The following is a 6731-nucleotide window of genomic DNA, read 5'->3' on the forward strand; positions in this document are numbered from 1 at the left end:
GGTACCCTGGTGGGCACTACATCTAGGCAGTCACACTGTCAGACGGCTTATTGTAGTGATATTTCATTTGTATTTTCGTAAATCAAGCTTGCCTGAAGATCAGAGTGTAAAAAAAAACCACCCTGGTTAGCCTCACGTGTCAGGCAGTGGAGTCACACACCTTTAATCCCAGTAGCCAGACTAGTTTGCCATAGAAACTGGGCGTTACTGGTCCACGCCTTAATCCCAGCCCTAGAGAGGAGTATAAAAGAGGAGGAGACAGCTCTCAGACAGTCTCATTCTGAGGATTCCTGGAGGAAGGATCACCATATTCAGACTGAAGTAGAGGTAAGTGGTAGTGGCCGGCATCTTTTCCTTTCTGGTCTTCATGTTAAACCCCAACATCTGTCTCTGATTTTTGTTAATTGTGCTACAGTTTATTGAGGCTTACTCCAGATTCTCTATACCTCCACATGCTTAACAGCTCAGCCTGTATGATTGCAACAGGCTTCTCAGTTTCTCTGAAATTGAGTCATCTTCAAAAACAGAGACAACCCAAAACCTTTCTTTTTCTCTTAAACTGTTTTGCTTTATTTTTTGGTTTTTGAGACAGTGTTTCTCTGTGTGACAGCCCTAGCTGTCCTAGAACTCACTTTGTTGCCCAGGCAGGCATCAAATTCACAAGAGATCCGCCTGCCTCTGCCTCCCGAGTGCTGGGATTAAAGGTGTAGGCCACCACCTCCCAGCCTTTCTTTTTCTTAAATAAGATAAATATGTTTCCTATACATTCCTTTCTACTTTAAACCTATGACTTGTGTAAGTTAAACTCTTTTAAAGTTCCCATAGTGCTTTGTGACGTTAGTGTGGGATAGAAATGCTCTTTGGACCGAAATCTGGAGTGGAACAGCAAAATAGTCTGAGATTCTGCAGGCTTGGCTTGCGTATTGGTTTGCTGTTTATTCGCCGGACGGCTTTGTGTTTTCTTGGCTTGCACATGCCAAGTAACTCTTATGTTAGGAATAGACTTAAGAAAAAGACTGAAATTTTTCATTTTAAAAAAGTTTTAATCCAGGGCTTGAGGGGGGAACATCTTTAATCCCAATATTTAGGAGGCCAAGACAGGCGTATCTCTGTGAGTTGGAGAACATCCTGGACTACATGGACCAGGAGATCCTGTCTCAAAAAATAAAAAGCAAAACAAAATTTTAGAACGTAAGAAAATGCAATACTCAGAAAAAGTATTTGTCAAATACCAAAGAGACCTGAGAATCTCATCATAAATAATGATTTTATTTTAAAATTAAATTTATTCTTTTTGAGACAGTGTCTTGTATTATTTGCATTGCACTATATTGAACTTTTAAAATTTGTAGGTCAGGCCGCTGCTGCTTGCACTCCTCAACTCCCGGTGGACTCGGAATCGCGGCAACCACGGCCCTGATGGCGATGTCGAGCTCCACGCGCAAGCGGCTGCTCAAAGAGGAGGACATGACCAAAGTGGAGTTCGAGACCAGCGAGGAGGTGGACGTGACCCCCACGTTCGACACCATGGGCCTGCGGGAGGACCTGCTGCGCGGCATCTACGCCTACGGTTTTGAGAAGCCTTCGGCAATCCAGCAGCGCGCTATCAAGCAGATCATTAAGGGGAGAGATGTGATAGCACAGTCTCAGTCTGGCACCGGCAAGACGGCCACCTTCAGCATTTCAGTCCTCCAGTGCTTGGATATCCAGGTTCGAGAAACCCAGGCTTTGATCTTGGCTCCAACAAGAGAGTTAGCTGTACAGATTCAGAAGGGTTTGCTGGCGCTGGGGGACTACATGAATGTACAGTGCCACGCCTGCATCGGGGGCACCAATGTTGGGGAGGACATCCGGAAGCTGGACTATGGGCAACATGTTGTGGCGGGCACCCCGGGCCGTGTCTTTGATATGATTCGCCGTAGAAGTTTAAGGACACGGGCTATCAAGATGTTGGTTTTGGATGAGGCTGATGAGATGTTGAACAAAGGTTTCAGGGAGCAGATCTACGACGTGTACAGGTACCTGCCGCCAGCCACCCAGGTGGTTCTCATCAGTGCCACGTTGCCTCATGAGATCCTGGAGATGACCAACAAGTTTATGACCGGCCCCATCCGCATCTTGGTGAAGCGTGATGAATTGACTCTGGAAGGCATCAGGCAGTTCTTCGTGGCGGTGGAAAGAGAGGAGTGGAAATTTGACACTCTGTGTGACCTCTACGACACGCTGACCATCACCCAGTCTGTCATCTTCTGCAAGACCAAGAGGAAGGTTGACTGGCTGACAGAGAAGATGAGAGAAGCCAACTTCACTGTGTCATCCATGCACGGGGACATGCCCCAGAAGGAGCGCGAGTCCATCGTGAAGGAGTTCCGCTCAGGTGCCAGCCGAGTGCTCATTTCTACAGATGTCTGGGCTCGCGGCCTGGATGTCCCTCAGGTATCCCTCGTCATTAACTACGACCTGCCCAACAGCCGAGAACTGTACATTCACAGGATCGGGAGATCAGGGCGATATGGCCGCAAAGCTGTGGCCATCAATTTTGTGAAGAATGATGACATCCGCATCCTCAGGGACCTAGAGCAGTACTACTCCACCCAGATAGACGAGATGCCCATGAATGTGGCTGACCTGATCTGAAGCTGCTGCTCGTGCATCAAGGGCCTGGATAGGGCGCCTATCTTGTGCTCCTCCTCGGAAACGGGGAGCCTCTATTTAATGGGACTTAAATGAACTGTCTTCTCACAGCCCTTGGAAGACCCTTGGGCGCTGCCATCTTTTCTAACCCACATGTAAATAATCCAATGCTTTGAGCCTTTTACATTAAACACGGAATATTGCTATGAGAAACAAAAATTTGTAGGTCCGCCCCTCCCTCGTTGCTGCCATGGTGGCAGATCCACTGCTCTCCAAGGCTGACTATCTGAAGCGTTACTTGTCTGGGGCAGATGCCGGCCAGGAAGGAGGTTCAGAGTCCCTTTGGAGGAGGTACAAAGAAGGACTGAAGCCACAAGGCACCGCTGGCAAGGGATTGCGTATTGTTGATGATGACGTGGCCTGGGCAGCTATCTCTACCACTAAGCCAGGAAAGGAGGAGGAAGAGGATGAAGATTTGTCTGTGGTGGCTGAGCTTGTGGATGAGCATCCAGAAGAGGTAAAGCAGATGGAGGTCTTCTGCCCCAGGGCCAAATGGAAGCTCCTGGGAGATCACCGTGGAGATGGACATTTTCATCATGATGAACGAGGTCCATCTTCTCCTAGGAGTACCGATCACAATACCCCAGATCCATCTCTTCCCTTGAGGGCCGGTCATGACACCCCAAATCCCTTTCCCCCAAGGAGATTCTGTCAGGACTCAGACACATCAGACCAGGCTCGCCAGCAAGAAGGCTGTGGAGGAGCTTGTCTACATGTGGAGTGTGCGGGACATGTAGCTTCTCCGAGGCTGTGCGGTGCTGTGGTGCTGGTGGCACAGGACAGCCCGACATCCAGCTCTAATGCTTGTCTTGCTAGACACAGACTAGCAACTCGCGGTCAGTTCTGACCTTTGGACTGGGCACCTGCCCTTGGCTGTGTCCACGTTGTCTGTTGACTGACTGACAGGGATTTCTCTATCTCAGGGTTTGTTCTTAGCCAGTGCTTTCCTTTTTATTTTTAAAAATCAACACCTATTTATTTTTTGTAAAAAATAAGTAATAAATAAATAAAATTTGTATGTTTAAGATGTGCGTGGTAGCGATGCCCTTAATCCCAGCACTCAGGAGGCAGAGGCAGGTGTATCTCTGTGAGTTCGAGGCCAGCCTGGTTTATAATTTCAATTCCAGGACAGCCAAGGCTGTGCAGAGAAGCCCCAGGCCCCCTAGGAACTGTCTTTGCAGTGGATCTGTATGTGTCCTTTGTGGCTGAACGTTAGAAAAGAGCTTCTCAGTCAGCCATTTTCCAGCAGGGTACCCCGATGGCTGTCTTCTCAGATGCTCTCATATGAAATTTGCTCTCTCACTCCCTGGCACTCTCAGTGGGTGGTGTCTTGTTTCCTGCTGTGCTAATGCAAAGTCTGAAGTGTCTCCATAATGGTGCTGGCTGTAACTTACAGCTGCTTTGTCTCACTGCCCATTCTCACGTGAATTGCGTTCAGGTTCCTTTCCTTACTAAGATGCACAATCTGTCCATGACTTGGACAGGGTTCCCACCCTTTTATTTATTTATTTGGTTTGTTTATATATTTGTTTTATTTATTTATTTTACTATTGTCCCCATCTTTTAGTCTTTCTGCTTTCTCTCTCTTTGTACGACTGGGTAAATTCTGTAAGCAATAAACATGGCATAGTTCCTTTTTGTATTGTCTTGAAATTTCCTCCTTCAACTTATCCGTCCCCACGTTTCACCCTCGAAACAGGGTTTCTCAGTGTAGCCCTGGATGTCCTGAAAATCATTTATAGACCAGGCTGGCCTCAGACTCAGAGATCTTCCTGGCTCTGCCCTCCAAGTGCTAGCATTAAAGGTGTGAGCCACCTCCTCTGACCATTAGCCCATTGGTTTTCTTCTTTTTCTTTATCTTTTTCGTTTTTGATTTTTTTTTAGACAGGGTTTCTCTGTGTAGCTTTATGGAGCCTGTCCTGGCACTAGCTAGCTCTTATAGACCAGGCTGGCGTCGAACTCATTGATATCACCTGCCTCTGCCTCCTGAGTGATGGGATTAAAGGTGTGCACCACTACCACCCCACCCATTGATTTTTAAATTCAGTCTCACTTCAGCTTTCAGGATATGGTCAAATGCAAGAACCAGATTCTTTACCAAAGTATAATGTGAATGGCCTCTAGGTCAATTCTCAGTACAGTCCTTCTCTCTGAATCCTCACAGAGAATAAGGGAGGAGGATGAGAGAGACAAAGAGAAGCGAGAAACAGAAGAGAGAGAGGAGAGTGAGAGAGAAAAAAGAGAAGAGACAGAAAAAAGAAAGAGAGAGAGAGAGGAAGAAAGAAAGAAAGAAAGAAAGAAAGAAAGAAAGAAAGAAAGAAAGAAAGAAAGAAAGAAGCAAGCCCAGGCTGATCTGAGACAACAGAGTTTCCTGCCTCAGCCTCTGGAGTGGGTGCTGAAATAATATCTGTATTCCACCATACCCAGATCAAACATTTTTCAAGAGGGAAGAGAAAAGTTTTGGGGATTGTTTTCAGTAACACAATGTCTTAGGCTTTTAACGAAATACCAGGAGCAAAAACCAAGTTGGGGCAGAAAAGGGTTTTTCAGCTTACATTTCCACATTGCTTTGTTCATCATGAAGAAGCCAGGACGGGAAGGAACTGAAGCAGGACAGGAACCTGGAGGTAGAAGCTGAGGCAGAGGCTATGGAGGAGTGCTGTGTACTGGTTTGCTCCTTATGGCTTACCCAACCTCTTTTCTTATAAAACCCAGGACTACCAGCCCATGGATGGACCCACCACAGTGGGCCGGTTCCACCCCCATCAATAACTAGTTAAGAAAATGCCTTACACCTGGATCTTATGGAGGTTTCTTCTCAGTTAAGATTCCCTCCTTTCAGATAACTGTGATTTGTGTATCAAGTTGATATATGACTAGCCAGTACACACAATTAGCCAGTTATAGGGGCACATATTCATAATCCCAGCACTAAAGAGGCTAAGAAAATGTGGGTCATGTATTCAAGGTTAGCCTGAGCTACGTAGCAAGCATGTGTCAAACAGACAAACAAAACAAGGCCTTTCTCAGTTGGGCAGGCATGGGCCTTGTGAGATCTGTCTTCAAAATTAATAAAGTAAAAAAGAGCCAGGTGTGTTTTGCATCATGCTAGTAATCTAAACTCTTAGGAGGTAGAGGCAGGAGGTTCAGAATTTCAAGGTCAGTTCCAGAGCATGTTTGATGCCAGTGCAGTAGTACAGGAGAACATGTCTTAAAAGGGGTAGCAAAGGAAATACACACAGTATTCCTTATATTACTTAACATAAGCCTTATGGTCGCCAAAGAATTCACGTTCAAATCCTGGCTCCCTAACTTGTAGTTATATGAACCAAAATATATTTAACCTTGTTACATCTCCAGTCCTCATCTGTAAAGTAGAAACAAAAACGGTGGCTATAGTATACTATACACATAGCTTATAGACATTAGTGACCTTAAGTCATACGATGGCCATACGATTATTGATTAGACAAACATTAAACATTCCATTCTTGTCACAACAATTGTCTATTTTTTATACTGTTTATAGTGAATGTCTAGAAGCATGAGTCAGAAAGACACTGTGTGAGGCTTAATTTTAATTGCCAAACTCGAATGGGTTATAAAATGCCCAGAGCACCATGGAAGCACACTTTTGGATGTGTGTAAACTCTTCCATAGCGGATTAACTGGTGGGTAGGAACACTGACTGGCCCTAAATATGGGCGGTACTGACATGTGAACGAGCAGCCTCGTGTTCCCGCCACCGTGGAACCACTGGGCACCACGCCTTCCTGTGATGGTGGACAGTGTCCCTCCAGCTTCAAGCCAAAACAGCCCTTCTTCCTTCAAGAGGCTTTAGTCAGGCACTTAATGAGAGCGTCTGGAAAGGAAATAATACAGGTATGGGAAAGTAGGAGCACTGCTGTAATAAACTTGACCTCACGCCTTCTGGACTGGTGTGTGCGAGGGATGCTGAAGAGCCTGGAGCTGTAGGGTGAGAGAAGCCTTAGCCCTCTCTCTCTCTCTCTCTCTCTCTCTCTCTCTCTCTCTCTCTC

At 46.2% G+C, this 6731-nt stretch overlaps 1 pseudogene; it reads left to right on the forward strand.

The window, feature by feature from the left end:
• The first annotated feature begins 1403 nt into the window (after positions 1 to 1403).
• Positions 1404 to 2691, forward strand: LOC146892316 (eukaryotic initiation factor 4A-III pseudogene; annotated as a pseudogene).
• The last annotated feature ends 4040 nt before the right edge of the window (positions 2692 to 6731 follow it).

Source organism: Myodes glareolus, chromosome 12 (assembly GCF_982192425.1).
Source record: "Myodes glareolus chromosome 12, mMyoGla1.1, whole genome shotgun sequence".
Taxonomy (NCBI): domain Eukaryota; kingdom Metazoa; phylum Chordata; class Mammalia; order Rodentia; family Cricetidae; genus Myodes; species Myodes glareolus.